This window comes from Crocodylus porosus, unplaced genomic scaffold (genome assembly GCF_001723895.1).
Source record: "Crocodylus porosus isolate Cpor-Errol unplaced genomic scaffold, CroPor_comp1, whole genome shotgun sequence".
NCBI lineage: Eukaryota > Metazoa > Chordata > Crocodylia > Crocodylidae > Crocodylus > Crocodylus porosus.
Window position 1 is genome coordinate 44,943,538 of NW_017728907.1, and position 20,529 is coordinate 44,964,066.

Sequence of the window (20,529 nt, forward strand, 5' to 3'; positions counted from 1 at the left end):
AGCCCTAATGTCTATGAAATCTATGAAATAATAGGGGTGCATTGATAAAGTTTTTTAGGCCAATACTGTTGGCCGATTATTAACGAGCCATATCGGCCGATACTGATCCGATTGTTGATATGCAGCCTGGTAGCTTGGAGAGCAGTGTCAGGCTAGTAAGTCTGTTGGGGAGGAGGGGGTATGGGGGAGGGAGGCGGCGGCTGCACTGGGAGGACCCCAAAATTCACCAGAGCCCCTCCCTCCCAGCACTGCCACTGTCTGCCCTGACCGCAGCCTCAGCTGGGAAGAGGCTGGCACTGCCCCAGGTCTCGAGCGGGCAGCCCGCCCTTGCCCCACACACAGACCCAGGGGACACATACCCCCCATACCTCCCCCGGGGAGGTGCACAGTGGCGGGAGCTCCCCCCCACATCATGCCCCAGCTGGGCAGCACCTGCTCCTGCTCCTACTCCTGGCCCTGCCCCACTCCCTCCTTCACCACAGGGCCTTGATCTGCGCCCCCTCCATCCCTTCCCCAACACAGACTTAACTGGCCAGCAGACACTGCTCTCCAAGCTGCTGGGCTGCATTCCTGGCCACATGCATGCTGTGGCTGCACACATTCATACAGCCTTTATTAGTGACATTATCAGCCACATCAGCCAAAAAAAGCCAATTGCCAAAAATTTCAATTTTCCTTTTATCAGTACTGGTACGATATGTACCGATGTAGATAATGCCTCTAAATAATAATAGTTTTCTCCTCCTTTATTTATTTATTTTATTTAGTGAATGTAGTTCTGCAAAGCCAAGTGACAGCCTCCTCGTTAATGGAGTTTGAAGTTTTTAATCCACCTCTTAGTTTGTAGAGGGGTGATGTGCAGCATCGTTTGTATCTCTCCACAAGTGCACGATGGGCTAGTTCTGGCCCCAGTGGTGAAGGCTGGCTGCACAGGGGCTTTGCCCTCTCCTGAACTTGTTTTTCCTCCTAAAGGGAGGCTTATTTTTATAAATTAGTAACTGTGAAGACATACTCATTTGCTACCAGATGTAGCCTTTTACATTAAGTGTAGCGCTTTTTTTTTTTTACTATAATAACTAGAATTTTAGTTTTTATATTTTTATGATGGTAAATGATTCATTTCATTTTAATAGATAAATACTTTTTATGATTATGGTTGTGTTGACTGCTGTATAGATGAAAAATGGAATTCAATTGAAAACCCCCAAAACAACATGATTCTTTTCATTAGATGAATAAAACCATCTTAAATATGGTGGGCCCATAAGGAAAAATCAGCAAATTTATTAAAGCATGTTTTGCATTTAAAATTGTTTTATATTAAACAAAACATAATTTCTGTAGCTAGTGAATTAAACCATTGTTTCTGTTGTCTGTATGCTTCATAATTTTAAAACTGGTAGATCCCATCATCTCACTTCTAGGTTTTTATTCATAGACCGGGAGAAGAAAGCAAGATTATTTTGCTGTTTTGGCTCCTGGTGGTTTTCTTAACTTTGTCTTAACTAGTCATTGGATTGAATTAGCTGAATAAACTGAAATTAAGATGATATTCCCCTGCACCTGCGGAAGAGACTATTGCTCTGAAAAGCTGGCTTAGCATTGCAACATGCTCTGGCTCCAGGTGCTTAGTCAGTGACTGCAACCAACATTGCTATTTTAAAATGCTGGCAGCAAACACTGCTGTTTGAATATTATTTAATTTCAATAATATAAATAGGTTATAATAAATTAAGCTCTTAAAATAGATTGTCATCTTTTTTAGCTTAATTTTAAATAGGTCGGTCTTTGAAGAGAAGAATACGTTTCATTTAATTTTTAAAAATAATTTAAATAAAACCTAGCTTTTTTCACCCTGTCTTCCCCATCAAAAAGCAAACAAACCCACAACACTAATGGGAAAGGAAAAAAATCAGACTTTTGAGGGTTAGTCAATGTAAATGTGGTACAAGGGTTAAAGTGGATAAAGATTTTTTTATACCAGTATTGTTGGCGGTTGTGCATAGAGTTCACTGTTCTGTACTTTTTAATTTATCCCTTAAGATGCATATAAAACATGGCCATTACTTTTATTTTCTGATGCTAACATTCGTAGGTTTAATGTTGCCTTCAATTTTGTAGTGCGTTTTAAGAGAGCGCACGCAGCTGTGGAATCACGGGGTGCAATAAATACAGTACATGCTTCAATATTTATTTCACTCTTCTTGTAACTATATGCACAGTTGTATCTGAGTGTGCGACTGTCAGAATAAGTGCATCTCTGTGGTTCAGATGCGGATGTGTGTGTAGAAGGTTGATTTGGCTAAATAGTGTGGCGCATGTGCCGCACAACTTGCAAGCACTCTCTGTTGTATCATTTTTTGTTAGCAGAGCTCTCTGGGGATTACATCCACAACAAATTCAAAGTCTTTTAAAGATGTTTAAGTTGTTCTAAACAAATATTTTTATGCAAAACATCTATCTGAAGATGCATTTTATTTATCGTGCTCTCAACTCAGGCATGTGTGTGAGGCTTTGTTTTTCCCCCAGCCTTCCTGCAGATGAACTGCAACGGTCTTTCGGCCATAGAAAAGATCAGACGTTTCAGCCTGAAAGGGGCCTAAAATGCAGGCCTGTTGAACTTCTTTGTAGAGCAGTGGCCGTCTTCTCGAGCTGCAGCAACACTGCAGCTCACGGTCACAAAGTCAGTTTTGGCTTCGCAATATGTTTAGTTCTAATTCTATTTATATCAAAATCTCCCCAGTTGGCAAGTTACTGTACTTAGGGCGCGGTAGTCAGAACATCGCCCCTTCCGAAATTGGAGCTCAGGTCTCTCGGCGGTGGCGACATTGGCAGAAGCATCATGAGCTTGAGATGAGGAAGTTTTCAAGCGGCAACCTGGTTTCTGTTTGTACGTTCTCCAGATTGTACCGCCAGAGCGTCAGGCGTCCTCCGCCGCTTTCTCTGCTGCACGACGCTTCCTGCTGCAGTAAGCGAGGGACTGTTGTGAGGGGGCCTTCCTTGTGTGCACCGGCATGCCGTGTGTTAGACCTGCCGCACAGGTCATCCTGCCTCCTATTTCTGCCTTCTGTGTCTTGGAAAATAGCCACATGTGCCTCGTTTACCTGCAGGAACACTTCCTAAAATGTTCTCACAAACTTTCCTGTTCCTGTCTCGGCGCATACTGACGTTCAGAGCTCGAGTGCAGCGTTAGTGAAATGCAGCGTCCCTTCTGGGTCCTCGGGCTCTTGGTGTCGGTACCTTCATGGTCATCCCTCAGCCCTGAAGGTCTTATGATGGGCCAGTTCCCTTGTCCTCTGCTCCATAGAGACGGGGTGTTTCTGACCAAAGCTGTATTGATTGTCACCCCCCGGCCATTGACATCAATTCCTGCCTTGTGTACTACTTCCCTGGCCCTGGGGCGCTGGTGCTAAAAAGCCTGTTAGCTGCCACGCAGCAGAACCCAGGTTTTCCATCGCAGGATGGCATGCCACCTGCTTCATTTGTAGCTGGTTGTTAAATTAAGAATGAGCTGTTAATCCCATTGCTGCGCACGTCACTTCAAAGGGCACCACTTCTCTGAGCAGCTGCAACACCTCTGTCCTGCCCCCTGTTTGCTATATCGGAGGCTAAAAATATCCTGTCTGTAAGTTGTCAGCAGTTCCTGGTCATTGCTGGTTGGCCAGGGCCCTAAATCATATGAATTAGGATCCTGCTGTATTTTGGTGGGACTAAACTGCCCAGAAAGTCTGATGGGCTGTTTGTGACCTTTGGAGCAAGGTTTCTGGGCAGGCTGCCTGGGCCTGCAGCTGTGTAAGCCAGTGGTTCCTGCGGGGCCCAGGAGCTGCTGCTGGGCTCCTCGGCTCGGGCTGCGGGCACCTCTCCGCTAGTCTTCCTTCACCCCCTTGCTGGCTGTGTCAGGGATGCGCTCTGAGGAGAGGAGAGCTCCAACCAAGTGAGCAATACTTGTGCAAGCCGGCTCTTGCCCATACAGGCCCAGGGCCCTGGCTAATTATTATTTCTCGCTTGTATTCTGAGCATCCAAACATGCACGAGAGTGGACCGGGATGCTGCGATCCCAAAAGATGCCACCAAGGCTTTTTATTTAGCATGTACTCTTACAAGTCTGCTATAGGAGGACAAGGCTGCGGGGGGGCCTCTGGGGAAAACTGGTGCGAGGGGAGGGGTCGACAACAGTGGGTCAGGGCAGGGGTTAGACCATGTGTTGAGGGTGAGGGTGAAAGCCAAACGGTTTGGGAGCAGGCAGACAGAGGGGAGGGAGGGAACAAGGGTGCCAGCATGGCATGGCACGGCATGGGTGTTCAAGCATGGATTGGCCCGGGCAGGAAATGCGTGTTGAGAGAGAGAGGGAGCGGTGTGGGACTTGGAGGGTTACACTTCTCTGAAAAGCGAGCCCATTATTTCCAACTATTTGAGTTTGTCTAATAAAAGATACCGGATTTACCCAAAGAACCTCATCTGCCTGTGTCCTTGGACCAATGCGGCTTCACCGTGATTTCTGCACCTCGAGGTGATTTATCAGCTTGTCTGGACAAAGGGAGCCCTGTCCAGCTTTCTCGTCTCCATGGGCGGTGGCCAGGGTCTCTTCCCAGGGTGAGGAAGGGAGCACGTTTTTGGATGCTGCAATGGGAGACCAATCCTGTCTACCTGGAGCAGGCCCCTGCACCTGTGTGCTTTTGTTCGAGCTAATCCTTGGAGGGATTAGTACAGAAATCTGCAGGAAATGTCTTGCGTTAGAACAGCTTTCCTCTTTGGAGGCTTAGATTATGTATATTGGTGCTTATAATGTCACAGGGATGCAGCAGAGGATCCCAGGCGCATTGGCCCCGTCTGACGTGTGGCGTGTGCGAGTCCTGGGGCCCCGGCGGAGCGCGCTTGGAGGGGGGCTCCTGTCTCTAACGCAGCTGCAGGCCTGACGTCCTCGCCGCCTTCCCCGCCGAGGACGGCTCCCTTCAGAGTCCGTTAGTGCTGCTCCTCTATCCTCCGGAGGGGCTGGCACTGAGTGACAGAAGTCAGTAATTATTCCCTGCCTCTCCTCCCCGTAGCTGAACGAGCTGTGTGACTTGGGTTGTCATTACTCTCCGAGCCTAGGAAGCGAGAGCTTCTCGTGGCACGCGGATTTGTTGGGGAGGGGAGAACTGAGTAACAGGTGGTATTTAGAAACTAATTAATATTTGTGAATAACAATGTGTTACTGATAAGAAAACAAATCAATCTGTGTGTGAATATTTATGATGATGATTTTTAGGGCTGCTTGGATCACACAATCCTTTTCCAGCTGCCATGTCTCCTCTCATGTCACAACATCTCGCACAAAGGTGAAAGCCCGGCACCGTGCGGAGGGCTATGTTGCTGGGAGCCGGCCAGCTCTGCAGATCAGCAGCGCTTAATTGTTGAGAAGAATATTCCTGGTAGTTGGGTATGAGTGGGCCAGTAGGGCCCAGACATCTTAAATATGCTTTGCTGGTACAATAAGCCGTGCAATTTAGCTGGAGATTTCATCCCATTAAGAGCCAGGCCATGCACAGATAATGCTATGTTTGAAGTGAAAGCAGGTGTTAAAGGTTGTTTTCTCTCTCAACGCTATGTGCGAGTGTTTTACAGTAGATCAAACTTGCCTAACGTAATCTTCATAATACTTTCATTTAAAATGCTCCCCGTGGCTTGTGTTTGCAGAATCAAAAAAGGAAGGTCTGCTTTGTTTCTGGATGGGGCGGGGCTGTCTCTCAGGCATTTTCCAGGTTGCCATTTGAAAAGGATAATCGGTTTTTAACCTCTGAGAGTTAGGTTGCCGTATTGCCGGGGCTTTGCACTGCCTGCTAACCCTGCGCTACAGGTTTTTCCACGTTCTCCCTTCCCTTGCTCTAGTCCTGCTCCTCCCTTTCCCTCGGTGGCTGGGAGGGGAGGAGGTGGCTGGCCTGTTGCAATGTCCGAGCTGTGGGTCGGGGATCTTTCCCGGGAGGTGAGGAATGTTACGCTGGGCGGCAGTTATGTATGGAACAAAAAACTTGTGGATGGTTTGCAATGAATACTCTTTTGTTCAGAAAAATTTTGAAAGAAATACAGAGATTTAATTAACTCCAGTGCTCCATGTGCTGTTGGTGTCTGTCTCCACCCAGTCCTTGGCAGAGGTGGGCCTGGTACGACCCTCAGCCTTGGAAATCTTTGCCTGCATCTGTTGAGACTGGTCTTTTAGCTCTGAAGGCTTCTCGGTTCACTTCTCGGTGCCCCTTAGTCATTAGTTTTGGAGCTCACAGTGCTGTTCTCCGTGATAAATCCGTGGGACTTGCACAGTTCTGGAAACAAGTCTAGCTTTTATTCTGAATTCATGTAACTTTTTAATATTGGGGGTTTGGGGAATCTTGTATCAAGCACACAAGGGAGATCAGGGTGTCATTGCCTCCGTCATTGCAGTCTGCTCCGAGCCAGCACGAGCGGTGCCGGGAACTCGCCACTGCCACGTTTCTCACCGCTGATTGCACTTCCTGTTAAAGCTTAATCCCAAATCGTAAATGTGTAGTGTTTTGCATGACCTCTCTGCAAGTGAAAACACCTGCTCTCTGCAAACCTGGATGCAGCATCCATAAGAACTGAATCAGTTTAACGTTTGCAGCCCACAGAATTACATAATACTAGGTTTGTGACTCAAACCAACAAAAGCCAGAAAATTCAAAACTGAAGCGTGTGATTCAACCCTAAAAGGTCTTGTTGTACTAGGGTGTTTTTCAGGGGGGTCTGAGACTGGGTACTACAAACTCTGGGTGTGAGAGTGAGCAGGCACCAACCTTAACTCTGAATGTCTTGTTCCTTCTCTGTTTCTTTATTTTATTGTTTCTAAAATTGAAAAGGTTTTAGGAGCATGCTTTCTTTATCCTGTGTGGTAGGCTGGGTAAGAAATGCCAGTGGGATGTGGGAGAGTAGCTGCCTTGAGCTGCCCCTGTTGCATAAATAAAGTACCTACTTAAGCTTTTAAAAAATCTCTTTATTGAAGTAAGTGCAGGTATATAATAAGAGATTGCAATTACATATCTTAGCCCTACAGAAAATTCCATAGGGTGTCCAGAACATAAATACAAAAGAAATGCATAAAAAATGGTATCAGAGTTAACAGCAGAGATTGATGCTAGTAAGAGAGGAAATTAATATAAATTGCTGGCTTACATAAATTTCAGGCATTTTCTACAGATTTAATAAAGGGTTGCCATATCGAAGTATAAACAGCTAAAGTATCCTTTCCCACAGATAACACATCCCAGGGTTTAACAAACCACTCAGTGACTGAAATGTGGTTGGAAGGATCCCATGCTGATTTGACTGCCACTTTCACAACAGTCGTGTTTGCAACAGGGCCAGTACTGACTCTGTCACCGTGCTGGTGCTTCAGGGCTGCAGAAAGGCACATTTATCATTTGCATTTGAGTCCAGGACCCTAGGTCCCAGACCGGGACCACGCTGCGTTAAGCACTGTATAAACCCCGAACCAAAAGACGGTTCCTGTCCCTGGGAGCTTCCAGGCTCGGGACCAGAGGCGACAGGTGGATACAGACAGGCTGGGCAGTACAAGGAGTCGGCATCGTGGGAGGTGACCTTGGCACACCAGCTGCCCAGTTGTTGCTAGGCTTCTTGTAGGCAAAACAGAGTCTGAAGGACTGATTTGGAGGAGCGTATTGTGGCAGGGTTGCAGAGCTGCTCCTCTGAAAGGGCAGGACAGCGTGGGAGAAAGTACAGTCTTGTCTGAACAACTGGATTGAGAGGGAAGTGGGAGGTTGGCACCCTTAGGCAACTAGACGTAGAGTCAGCCTCTTGCCACTGAACAGGAGGTACGTGGAGCGGGGTTTAGCCTCCAAGGTAAAGGCTGCGTTTGAAGTTTGCGGTCTGTAGGGGCAGCCTTGTGGGGATGCGCAGAGAAGGGCGGCGTGGTGCAAGCCGTGGGCCAGGAGGACAATCTCCTGCAGCACCCCTCTGTATGGGTCAAAGCCAGAGATAAAGCTTGCAACCATTGAGATGCAAGATGAGAGCGTGAGCAAGAGTTTAGCATCTATGTCGTAATGATGAGCCATGGCTTGCGTAGCACCAAGCCTTCGAAATACCAGTCAGGATGGCTTCGAACAGGTTCTGCACTATTACAGCAGTGAGCACACTTGTGTATGCATCATATTGAATAGAAGTAACAATGAATATCTATCTGAGTTTAAGGACGTTACTGAGCAGTCTTCAAAGCTGTTAGTTTTTTCCGGAAATATCTTGGAGCTTTATTGAGTCTTAATCATTAAGAGATTACATGTTTGTTTATTTTTAAACAATTTCCTCTTGTCAAGAGCTGTACTCAACTCGCTTATTTTAGCAAACAGTTAACAATAAATTCACGCTCAGAGTGGTCTAAAATAGCTGAACTGTGGATGCCTGTAGAGCAGTGATTCTCAGCCAGGGAACCACGGCACCCTGGGGTGCCACAAGATCCTTTTAAAGATGCTGTGGGGTGCCGGTGCCATGCAATATTAGAACTGTTAGGTGTGCAAACATTTGCATGTGATGCACCGGACTACCCAGCGGTTTCAAATGGGAATCCATAGTGTCACAAACATTCTGACTTGCTGTGGGCTGTCTGAGGTCTTTGCAACAGAAGAGTTGCGCTATTATTTTTTGCATCTCAAGCAATGACCGGAAGCTAAGAGTTTGCATTTTCCAAGAGCTGCTTTGAGCCTAATGGGGTGCACTTGGAGTCTAAAACGGCTGAGAGAGCCACTGCTGTAAAGGGGCAGATCTGGAAAGTCCACAGACTTCATCCCTCGAGCAGGAGCCTGACACTTCTGGGACACAAAGTAGGAGCCTACTGTAAAGTTGTTGATGACAAAGTCTAGGGACATCGTCGCTACAGAGGAGGCTCGGGACATGAGACTCAGCAGCATGAAGGGCGGGTTCTGCACTTGGTGAAGATTAAGAAGCTGTGTTCTCGAATGGGCATTGGTGTCCACAGCTGATCCTGGTGCTGCTTGTGGCACGTGGGGTGGGAGCTGGTGTAAGCTGTGGACCGGTTTTGGTCTTTGCCCAGTCAAGGTATTTCCAGTAGAGAGAGAAGTGGGAACGCCGTTGTGCGACATGTTGGTGAAATCTCTGGAATACCGCATATAACTCTGGTCACCTCTATTCAAGGAAGATTTGCTCAGCCCGGGACAGGAGAAGAAACTCAAGGGGCTTGGCTCGATTGGCAGAGCAAAATGAAGGCAGGGGGCACAGGATTGCTCTCTCCAAATAGGCTGCAGTTGTGGGGGGAAGCCGAGGTTAAGCAGCAGGGAGGGAGAAGAGCTGTTTAAGCTCAAGGACAGTGCTGGCACAGGAACAAATGGGGATAAATTAGTCATGAATGAATGTAGGCTGGAAGCTAGGGAGAGGTTCTTAAGCCTTGGGGAGGAGGGAGGCTCTTGCAGCCCTCGGAGAGGAGCAGCGAGGCACGCCAGCTTTGGTCTGCGATACAGTTGCGTGCAGTGTCAGGCGGTCCCTCCCATTCCCATGTCCCTGCATTATAGGGCAAAGCCGTGCCAACTTGCAGCCTGGCTGGCAGATCCACGGGCAATCACCGCCGCCTCAATAAGCGTGCAATGCCTGGGTGGGGACCTGCGCCAAACCTGGCTTCGGTGGGGGATTTCTGTCATGCTCTGAGGTTCTTCTTTTTTGCTGCAAGTTCACTTGCATTCAGGAGATTTACTTTTCTCTCTTTTCTTTCCCTAGGTATTTTTATGGCCTGTGTCACCGTAGTCTCTGAGCATTTCCTGGGCATGTATGGATTTATTCTCAGAACATTCCTGTGAGGTAGGAAAGCATGTTCGCCTCCACTTTACAGGCGGGGAACCGAGGCAGGTCTCATGCCTGAAATCTGTAGGGCAGCCAGCCCCTGAAGCTTGACTGCCAGCGTCGAGTCTGTCGTCTCAGTCACCAAGGCGCTTTCCTACTGATGGGCTTTCCAGAACCTGCATAGGAAAGACCTCATGAAAATAGTTAGGGTTGTTGATGACCTCTTTTAATAATGCTACAGATGAGTTGAAGAATCTTTTTGAAAATACCAACAAGCCTGCTTGTATGGTATAAAATCCTTAAAATGTCTAGGTCTTCTCAGGAGTGCTTTGGAGTTTTTCTGTAGTCAGTTTTTCCTGCACGAACCTGCCTAGGCTTGTGTGTGGTGCTGGTTTACCTTGTGTCTGCTGATCACTACCTCAATCACTTAAAGCAGTGCAGAGATTTGCTACCTGTTGTGCTGTCTTGGGTGTTTTCATCATCGGTGCAAAGCTACGTTCGTGTCTGGGCAGGTGCAAAGTTTCTTGGTCATGTTTCTGTATAAATGTAGTTTAACTGGTGTTATTTTTCAGAGGTCATTCCAGGCCATCTGAAATGCCTGGCTTTGCACTCTCAAATTCGCCCAGAAGTGGGATCTCATGTCTGATTAGTGACGCTGATACTTTTCAAACAGTTTTGCTCGGTTCCAGCAACCTGTGCACACTCAGCTGTGATTGACATCATAAAATCAACTATCATGGGTAGCAGCCTGAAAAATTCCTTTTCTTTTAAAGTGAGGAAGTTCAGTGTAGGCTTCCCTTGAGCTTTTCCTTTACTTCTTCAACAAGTTGGTATTTAATGCGTGACTTTTATTGCCTTCAAAAATTTCTTTGGGACCTGTCAGCCTTACAAATGTCTATTCATAATGTATCAGCAAAATCTCACAATTTAATATCATATTTGTCTATTAAAACAAGCAACGGTATTAAAGATGATACACTAAAAGAGGAACATTTCAGGCTGTTTTTCTAATTTAACATTCTGTAAAATATACACATTGCATCATAGTTTTCTGTTCATTAACATACATTATGTTGTTTCCTGTCTGTAAGAATAAAAATTATACTGACTCACAAACTATCTCAAGCTGTATTAAATAAGATTAAAGAGTTGGCCAGTGACCTTAGCAGTCAATTAGGCTACATACACTGCTCAGCCCAGTATTTGTAGAGTGTAGTTGGGAAGCTAAAGCTCATTAAATAGGTTCCCACTGTTTGGAAAAAGAAGTAGGAGTCTGTAAAATCCAAAATTGGTCAAGCTGCCCAAGTGAAATCTGGAGTGCTTATGGGAGGAAGGTCTTGATAGCGTGCGTGTGTTTGCAAGCATTTCTCAAGTGCTGCTGGCGCTGTCTTGGGGAAGGTGAGAAGAGTCTGGTATGTTAACAGCGAAGCTAGAAGAGAGTCGAAACTTTCAAGATACAAGCATTTGAGCACAGATTCTGCCAGGAACAGATGGTGTACAAGCAGACAACTGGCAAAGGATGTAGGAGAGAGTACTGGGAAGCTGGTGTATGCAGTTCTGGTCAGAAAAGTGTAATCTAAAGATGGTATGAATGGGATGGTGGGTGCCAAAAAATGGTGCGTTTCAAAGAACAAAATGGGATGGAGGGGAGCGTATTGGCAAGGAGCCCCTGGAAGCTTGGCATTTGTTGTGTTTTTCTTAGATGAGCCCAAGTTTAACAGGTTGGTGTCTAATAAGTTTAGGAAGTCTTGGTAGAGAGGAGCAACGCTCGGGTATGTGTGCACGGAGTCAAAGCATGGCTGGTGCTGCCATCTGCCTTTCCAGCGGATCGGTAAGTACAACGCTGAGGGCTGTGGGTGCTCCGTGGTGCAGCCCAGTCGTGGCCACTGTGTGTGGCACCCACAGGTCTTTAACTGGCCTTGTGATTGCTCTGCATGGTTGTAGCCTGAAGCACAGCAGCAGAGAGCTTTGAACCTCTCTGATTCGGAGGGGAGCGGTGCTGCCTGCGTTTGGGATTGTATGCTGTGAGGAGCCAGGAGCAGGCCCCTAAAGCATGGGAGGGAGGGAGACCCGACCCCCTTGTTCTACTAGTCATCCAAGTCTAGTTTTATACTTGGGGAGCTTGCACCCCCGGCCGACTTCGAAAATGACTGTTGGTGCTCTTGAGAGAGGGTGATCCAAGAGGGAGCCTACAAGCACTGGCTGAATCAGCATCCCGTGTTAATTTTCCTTTGTTATCCAGACGTGGCGTTCCTCTTCTTCAGCGAAGTGTCGGCTGATATGAGCCTCCAAGTGTTTCCCAGTTTGGTAGTACGTCTCGGCCACGTGTGTAACTCACCAGGCTGGAAGTGTTTGAGAATCTGGAGTAGTTGTTGTTCCCTGGATCTTGAAGTGAATCTAGGTTTTCTGCGAATCTAAGAAAAATGGTGGGTAAAGTAGACAGGTCTTGCAGGCGTAGCATGTGGCTGGAAGTGTGGTTTGAGTTGCTGTAAAAGTCACCTTTTAAGTTGTGCAGGCTCTTGCTGATCTAGGTCATAGTTTAACTGCGGGTATTTTTGTCTTTAAAACTGTTTCCTTAATAAAACCAGTGTGAGTTGAGTGGAAAAATCCCCACGTTCTCCTCCCCTTGCTATTCAGATAAGTGGGAATAGGAAAAAGAAAGGGGGCATTTTCAAAGTTTTTCTTCCTGATCATCTTGGGCTGATTCCAAGGCAGAAGAGTGATTTTACAGAAGAGCCCCTGAAAATAAATTGTAACCTAGATTAGCAGAATTCACATTGGTTTGTAAGGCCTGGTGACTGCATTGCAGCCCGAAGCCTTCTCTCCTCATTGTTTTAAATCATCGCATTGTTGCTCTTCCAGGAATGTCACAACTTGCACTTTGCTTTTGAAGCTTGTGGTGCTGAAGTGAGTAAATGAAGTGAAGGTCTGTGAATGGAAACGCCGTTTGAAAATACATCGCAGAAGGGTTTCCTTCAGAAATGTGTGTTCTTGGGCAGCATTTGTACGTGGGCGGATGGCGGTGTTTGGAGTTTGGGAGTTTCAGCAAGTTTGGGATGTGTATTTTAAATGGGGCATCCCTTCATGACCCATGTTCCCAGCTCTGATTCCAGATGGCAAAACAGTGATAATCGTTGTCCCCTCTCAATACTGCGAGGGATTTTTCTTTTGGGGCAGATGTGAATTTTGGAATGTGTTTGGATAACAAGTTTCCCCCAGAAGGATTGTGTTTAGTTGTGTATTTGTATACTTAGATCTCACTGTACCCAACATAATCAATTTAGAGTGACTCAATTATATACCAGTAACATGCTTTATTGGCTGGAGCATATTAATACTTAATGTAAAACAATAAAGTGCTGGTTACTTTTGACTGTTATATGATGAACAGTACCTTCTGGCCAGCCATCAAATGAAAATATCATAGAATATTAGCTGAACCCATGGGCATATCCCAGCATCCTTTGCATGGCTGTTGAAGATCCTTTGGATTTAGAAAGCAGGTATTGACAGCAAAACCTTATAGTTCTTTCACTTGCCACCGCGTTTGGTGCCCAAAGGTGGGGGAACTGGTGGCGTTATCACTGGTTTCACATAATGTGTGATGGAAAGGGGAGTAGCTGGTGTTCTGTTTTTAAAAAAAAAGTTAAAATGCAAATTTGAAGTGGAGTTGACTGATAGAGGAGTTCATCTTTGCTCTGAAGTTGTGCGATTAGCTCTTTGACATTGGGACTGTGTTTTGAAAACTGAACATCTTGGATGCCTGTTAATATTGTTTTCTGAAGAGGGTGCAAGATTTAACCACGTTTACAACATTTTACACAAGTGCTAATCTTTTGTTCTTTTCCGCTTCTTTTGTTTCATCTATATATTTGTTGGTGATGCTTGTTTTGTCATATTACCTAATAAATGAATGAATTTTGCTACCTGAAGGTTATGCAACAAAGGTGACTGTAGAATCATCATAATTGGCAATTTAACTGTGTCATATCACACAGTCAGCATTTGCTAGCACTCTGGAGCAGTGGGTTTAAATAGCTGCCACACTGTATATGTGTGTGTTAAACCCAAGACAAATGCTGATCTCATTAGAAATACAAGATGCACAAGTCTGTGCACAGAAGGCGTTTTGGTGCCGAGGCGTCCTTTGGGAATACACTCTGGGTATTTGGTTATCTAATACCAGACGAGCTTGAGCTTGGCTTGAGAGCATTGCTGGATGGGGTTACAGACCGAGAGAGGAGTGCGGTGGCAAAGCTACACAGGACAGTTTCTAAGACACAGAGGAAAGGGCCATAAATTGCCACTGCTTTTTTTCTAGTTGTGTTGTGACAACAGCTGGGAATCGTTACGCAGGCAGCGGTGCTCAGCTGTGGGCTTTCCAGGTGCAGAGCTCCACGCACAGAGGGACGTGCCTCACGCTCTCAGGAAGACCATGGATCCCTAAAGATTCCTGAAATGATTAGGTTTTGCCATACTGTTGTTGAAGAGTTATACCGTTCCCAGGCTCATCTAGACTAGCGTTTGAAATTTTACAGTGGCGAAGTGGAACAACAAGAGTAGAAAATTACCAGCATCTCAGTGGATGTGCCTTTTTTTCTGTTCCTTCTTTATGTCTTCACCCGTTGAAGCACAAAGATAATTTTCAAGGACTCTTCTAATTATGGACAGTTTTCAGCAGAGACGGACAGTGTGAAAGGGGTGATGGATGGTAATACCTGCATTAGGCACAAATAAAGATGTGCCTGAGTTGAGGTAAAAAATTCTTTTTGATATGACGAGTTGGGAAACCAGGCTTTGTTTTTAATGCCTTGTAAAAACTAACAGGTTTTGATTGACTGTACTGAGAGCAGGTTTCAGTATGTTGTGAGGAAAGGACGTGGTTGTTACTAGCTCTTCCAGTAATAAAAGTGTGCCCACAGATCCATATTCCAGAGCCAACGGTGGTAGTGTGATCTTGTGCACCTGGAGCAGCATACAGACCTGCTATGCTGTGAACGCGGATGACGACACCAAAAGTCCCTTTTGGTCTTGTTGAGGATACGGCTGGATTTCTATGGGAGGAGTGTTCTCCGTGGAGTGCAAAGGTGAAGGTGGGATGGAGACCAGGCTTTTTTAAACAATTGCTAATTTTTCCAAGTGCTCAGGATATCTTTGAAAACTGGTCTCCTTAACATACTTTCAAATTAGGCTTATTAGACATTGAGGCACTTGGATCACTAACTGTGCTTGAAAATCTTTGCCAAAGTCTCTTGTGGGGCTGCATCTCCAGTTGTTGGGAACATAGAGAAGTGGGGATTGCCCGGCTGCATCAGACCAGTGGTCTGGCTAGGCTGATACCCTATTTCCAGCAGGGGCTAGAGCCAGACAGTTAAGAAGAAGATGCCAGAAACCTTGCAGTAGGCACCTACAAATATCTTATTTACAGAGGAAGTTTCCTTGTAACCCCCGTTTGTCACTCATTGGTTTTATGCCCTGAAGCATGAGAGTGGTTATATTGCTTCCAAAACTGTCTTTAAAAAAATCGCACAGGACACGGTCATCATGGGTGACTTCAATTGCCCAGATATCTCTTGGGAGGAGTGCTTGGCTAAGTCGGATCGGTTCTGCTCCTTCCCGACCTGTATTGAAGATATTTACCTGACTCTGGAGGTGCATGGGCCAGCCAGAGGTACCACTCTCCTACACTTGGTCTTGGCCAAAGGAGACGATCTGGTGACTGACTTGAATGTAGAGGGTAGTCTGGGCGAGAGCGACTACGAAACGATCACATTCGCTATCTGTTGCAAGGCAGGCAAATCAGTTAGCAGGGTTGTAGTTATGGACTTCAAAAAACTGAATTCCAACAGGCTCAGGGCAATAGTAAGGGAAGTGCTGTGGGACCAGGGACCGAAGGTGAAAGGAGTGCATGAAGAATGGTCGTTCCTCAAGGACACGATCCTCGAAGCCCAAAAGACGTCCATTCCCATGTGGAGGAAAGGTACCAGAAGGGCTGGTAAACTCTCTTGGCTTAATAGGAATATCATGGTCCTCTTGAAAAACTAGAAAGAGGCATACGGACATGGAAACCTGGGATAGGCCCCAAGGAGGACTATACAACAACGGCCTGCACTTGTTGATTAGAAAGGCTATGGCGACAACTGAATTTAAACCAGCAACAGAAATCAAGGTCAATAAGAAGTCCTTCTTTAGATACATAAGGAACAGGAGGAAAAGAAATGGAAGCATGGGACCATTGCTTAACAATTCGGGACAGCTGGTTACCAACACGCAGGAGAAAACTGAACTCCAGAGTGACTACTTCATTTCAGTATTTCACCGGACTAAGGGGAAAATCATCCTAGATAAGGTTCAGAATGGGCGTGGTGGGAATGACCACCTTCCTGCTGTTAACGTTGAGCTGGTGCGTGATCAGTTAGAAAAGTTAGACATTTATAAGTCAGCAGGACCGGATGACTTTCATCCAAGAGTGCTGAAGGAGCTGGTCAAAGTCATCTCAGGACCTCTGGCGAAACTCTTCCAAAACCCATGGCGTTTGGGCCAGACTGGAAGAGGGCCAGTATTGTACCCACCTTCAAGAAGGGGAGGAGAGAGGACCTAGGCAACTATAGGCCAATTAACCTAACTTCTGTTCCAGGGAAAATCCTGGAAAAATTAATCAAGGAGTCTGTGTGCAATACGCATGCAGAAGGTAGGGTTCTGAACGACAGCCAGCACGGCTTCATCATGGGTAGATCTGGTCTTACCAACCTCATCTCCTTCTACGGCCAGGTAACTTGTCACCTGGATGAGAGAGAAGAGGTCGACATTATATACCTTGACTTGCAAAGGGCCTTTGATCTGGTTTCCCATGATCTCATGGGAAAATTGGAGGATTGCAGGCTTAACTGTTCGACAGTCGGTGGGGTAGGAAGCTGGCTGCGGGGCAGGACCCAGAGAGTTCAGATGAATGGATCTGTGTTGTCCTGGCAAGAAGTGGCCAGTGGCGTCCCTCGGGTCTGTGCTTGGTCCAGTGCTTTTCAACATTTTTATCAATGACTTGGATGTGGGCGTGAAGAGCTCACTGGCCAGGTTCATGGATGACACCAAGTTATGGGGAAGTGCGGTCATGTTTGAAGATAGGCTGCAGATACTGGCGGACCTGGACAGGCTGGCAAGTTGGGTGGATCAGAGTCTGATGAAGTTCAACGTTGAGAAATGTGAAGTTCTCCACCTCGGGACCAGCAGCCCCCAACGCCTACAGGCTTGGTGGCACCAAACGGACCAGCACCACGAACGAAAGGGACCTGGGGGTAATAACAGACCACAGTGTGAACATGAGCCGGCAGCGTGATGCTGTATCCAGCAGGACACAGTCCCCTGGCATGCATCGATCGATGCGTCTCCAGCAAAACCAAGGAGGGGATTCTTCCCCTCTGCTCGGCGCTGGTGAGACCACGGCCGGAGCACTGCATCCGGTTCTGGGCACCGCACTTCAACAAGGATGTGGACAAGCTTGAGAGAGTCCGGAGAAGAGCCCCCTGCACGATTAGAGTTGTACACAGCAAACCATACCAGGAAAGGCAGAGGGACTTGGGCCTCTTCAGCCTGAGGAAGAGGAGCCTGAGAGGGGACTTGGTAGCAGCTTACTGCTACTTCAGAGGCATACATCAAAGACTCGGCGAACACCTCCTGGAAGACTGCTTCAGGCTTAACGCTAGGAAAAACTTCTTCCTGGTCAGGGTGTCCAGATGGGAATAATCTCCCACCAGCAGTGGTGCAATCACTTACCCTGGAAATCTTCAAGGTGAGACCTCACCCCGGTTGTCTTTGCTGCCTAGTGCAGGGGGTGCTAAACCTGATGATCTTGCGAGGTCCTTTTTAGTTTGTGAATCTACAAGTGAAGTGATCTTCTTTTGATGTCTGGGAATCTGATAGGGCTGCACCGCGAGCGCTTCTGCTACGGCCTCAAACGTGCAATCTCTGGGCCACGTGCCATAGTGCCTGTGCCACCCCAGCTCCCAGTGCAGGGATAAGAAACAACCAGTCGCTGTTTGTCAAGAACAGGTCATACGATTTCCCTTTTTAACGTGGCAGTCGGCTTCGCGGAGAAGGGGAAGCGGTAAGTGTCACCTCCGTGGACTTTAGGAAGGCTTGTGACAACCTCGCACGACAGTCTCATGAACCAACAAGGGACGTGGTTACAATGACGTTGGTGCAACGTGGGCGCACAACTGGTTGGGAAACCACGCTGCGAGTAAGTACGTTTTACCGTCAAACTGGAGGAGGCTTCAAGTGGGGTCCTATAGGATTCTGTTCCTGACCTGATTCTCTTCATTATCTTTGTTAACTATACGATGGACTAGAGCAGTGGTGCTCCGCCTCTTGGCCCAGGGGGCCAAATGAGTAGTGTGGGGCTTCGCCTTGGCCGGACTGGAGCCTGAGCACAAGGATTGGGCCCACACACCTTGATCCAGACTGCATGGACCCCGCATGCCAGGACAGGAGCTCTGGCACCCTGCACCGCCTCTGCTTGGCCCCACACGCTAGGGTCAGGGCCCCTGGACCCCATACTGCCTCTTCCCAGCCCCACGCCCAGCACTGGGATTGGGGCTCAGGAACATGCGCTGCCTCTGCCAGCTCTGTGGACTGGGACTGGGTGCCGTGCCACACCGGGCACTGGGGCCTCTGGGCACTGTGCTACGTCTGCCCGGCCCTGTGCATGTGGATCAGGTTCTGGCAGCCCTACGCTGCCCCGCGCCAGGACCGGTGCCCTGGGACCACGTGCTGCCTCTGCTGCCCTCTGTGCAGTGGGGTTGGGTCCTGCGCTGCCTCTGCCCAGCCCCGCGTGCCAGAATCGGGCTACGGGCTGGATCTAGCACGCAGGGCCACAGCCGATGGGGTCCAGATGCAGCCCAGGAGCTCTGTGCTAGAGAACGCACTTAAAAATTTGTGGCTGACCCCACATTGAGAGGGGTTGACTCTGGGAGTCGGGGTCAGAATAAAAAGTGATCTTGAAAAATGGTCCGAAACCCCCAAGATGCAGCTGAGAAAGGACAAGTGCAGAGGTCTGCATTTGGGAAAGAGGGATGCAATGCCCCAGCACAAAATGGAGAACAGGTGCAGGGAATGAGGTTTGTATAGTTTGTCTAGGCTGAGGGGCAAGGTGAGCCTTTCACTACGTATAAGGGTGTTTGTTGTAAGGGAGATGTGATCCGGCGTTCCCCCAGCCACTGGGAAGCAAGATCAGCTTAATCTGGAGTACAGGTGACTCAGGATGGATAGGAAAAACTTTCTAACTGGTTAGTATGGTGAAGCACTGAACAGGCTGCTTGAGGGGGCTGTGGTGTTTTTTTTTACTGAAAGTTTTGAAGAGCGAGATAAATGCCTTTTGGGGTGGTCTTGATATACTTCACCCTGCCCCTATGCAGGCCCTTGGACTAAATCCTTTCCTGAGGTCTCTTCCAGCCCTTCGTTTCTGGGATTGTGGCTGGCCGTGGGGGTGAATACAGTTAACACAAAGCAAATAGATTTCATAGACATTAGGGCTGGAAGGGACCCCAGAGGATCACTGAGTCCAGCCCCCGCCTCAGGGGCAGGAAGTCAGCTGGGGTCATAGGATCCCAGCAAGATAGGCATCCAATTTACTCTTGAAGGTATTCAGCGTAGGTGCTTGAACCGCCTCCGCTGGCAGGCTGCTCCAGACCTTGGGGGCTCGGACAGTAAAGAAATTCTTCCTTATGTCCAGCCTGAAACGGTCTTGCAGGAGTTTATGACCGTTCGACCTCATCAAATCGGAGCGAGCGAAACTGCCGGGACGAGGGGACGTCTTGCCCCTGCTTGGGGGCACTTGTGATCCTTTCTTCTCTTGTTAGTATGAAACTAAAGTGGGCCATACTTGTTTCTGCATCATATCCAGGCTGGCTTTTTCCATGAAAATTTGCTGGTTCTTGTCAGTTTGAAGGTTAATTTATGATCATCAATAAAGTCTGTCTCCTTCAGTGTACAAGCTGACCACAATACTGACAGACAAATGTCTGCGATCCATCCCTGTGCTCCAGGTTGGGAGCAATCACCTGCTGTGCAGCAACTGCAGGCTCCCCAGTGTAAGAGATGGAGAGGTTCGGGATTTTTGTTGTAGGATTGTCTCCTTTGGGATATTGCCTATATTTAACATAATGACATTGATTTTATGCACCAAGCTTTAAGAGGAAATAGATGTTTACTCACCTTTTTTTAAATCCCTAGACTCAGTGTGTTGCTTAATTGAAAGTACCAGTGTGTGTGTTTAATGTACTTGCTCATTTGGACGCAAGTAGCTGGGACACTTCTAACTTTGTAGCTCTCCAGAAATTTTTTTTTTTAAGCACTATTCCTGGTATTTTCTGTTGCTGCAGTGGCACTGTCTCTCAACAGAGTTGAAGCAGATAATGTCTATTTCCGAACTGGCCATTACCAACACAGTATTAGTTCCTTCCCATTGTTTGGGCATCTGTTATTGATGGCTGATTGCACCAGAACACAGTTTCTTGCATATATTTTGTCCTGAGATAAATCTTTTTTCCAGCTGGAAGTTTGCTTTGGCCTTCCCATTTTGTATTTGTAGATAGCACCGTGAGTTTAGTGCATGTGAAGTTCTTCAGCCTTTTTGTACAAAACAGGTGTGGGTTCAAAGAGCCAGTTAGCTAGTAAGCCTCTGCCAAAGGAGAGTATCATCCAGTAATGAAAAAAATAGGTGCAAGTGAACAAAAGTCTTGG

General features: G+C 47.2%; 1 protein-coding gene across 9 annotated transcripts in view; it reads left to right on the forward strand.

Annotated features, from left to right (window-relative positions):
- The window catches only part of PTPRF (protein tyrosine phosphatase, receptor type F), a 355,341-nt gene that overhangs the window by 36,694 nt on the left and 298,118 nt on the right, over positions 1 to 20,529 (forward strand). For 3 of the 9 annotated variants that reach the window (XM_019531278.1, XM_019531279.1, XM_019531281.1), the window contains exons 1-2: positions 9,551 to 9,635; positions 9,730 to 9,810. The gene's annotated coding sequence lies outside the window, so the exon portion shown is untranslated. Of the gene's footprint in view, positions 1 to 9,549; positions 9,636 to 9,729; positions 9,811 to 20,529 lie in introns of those variants that run through there. The other 6 variants (XM_019531280.1, XM_019531284.1, XM_019531282.1 and 3 more) reach the window with 4 other exon arrangements.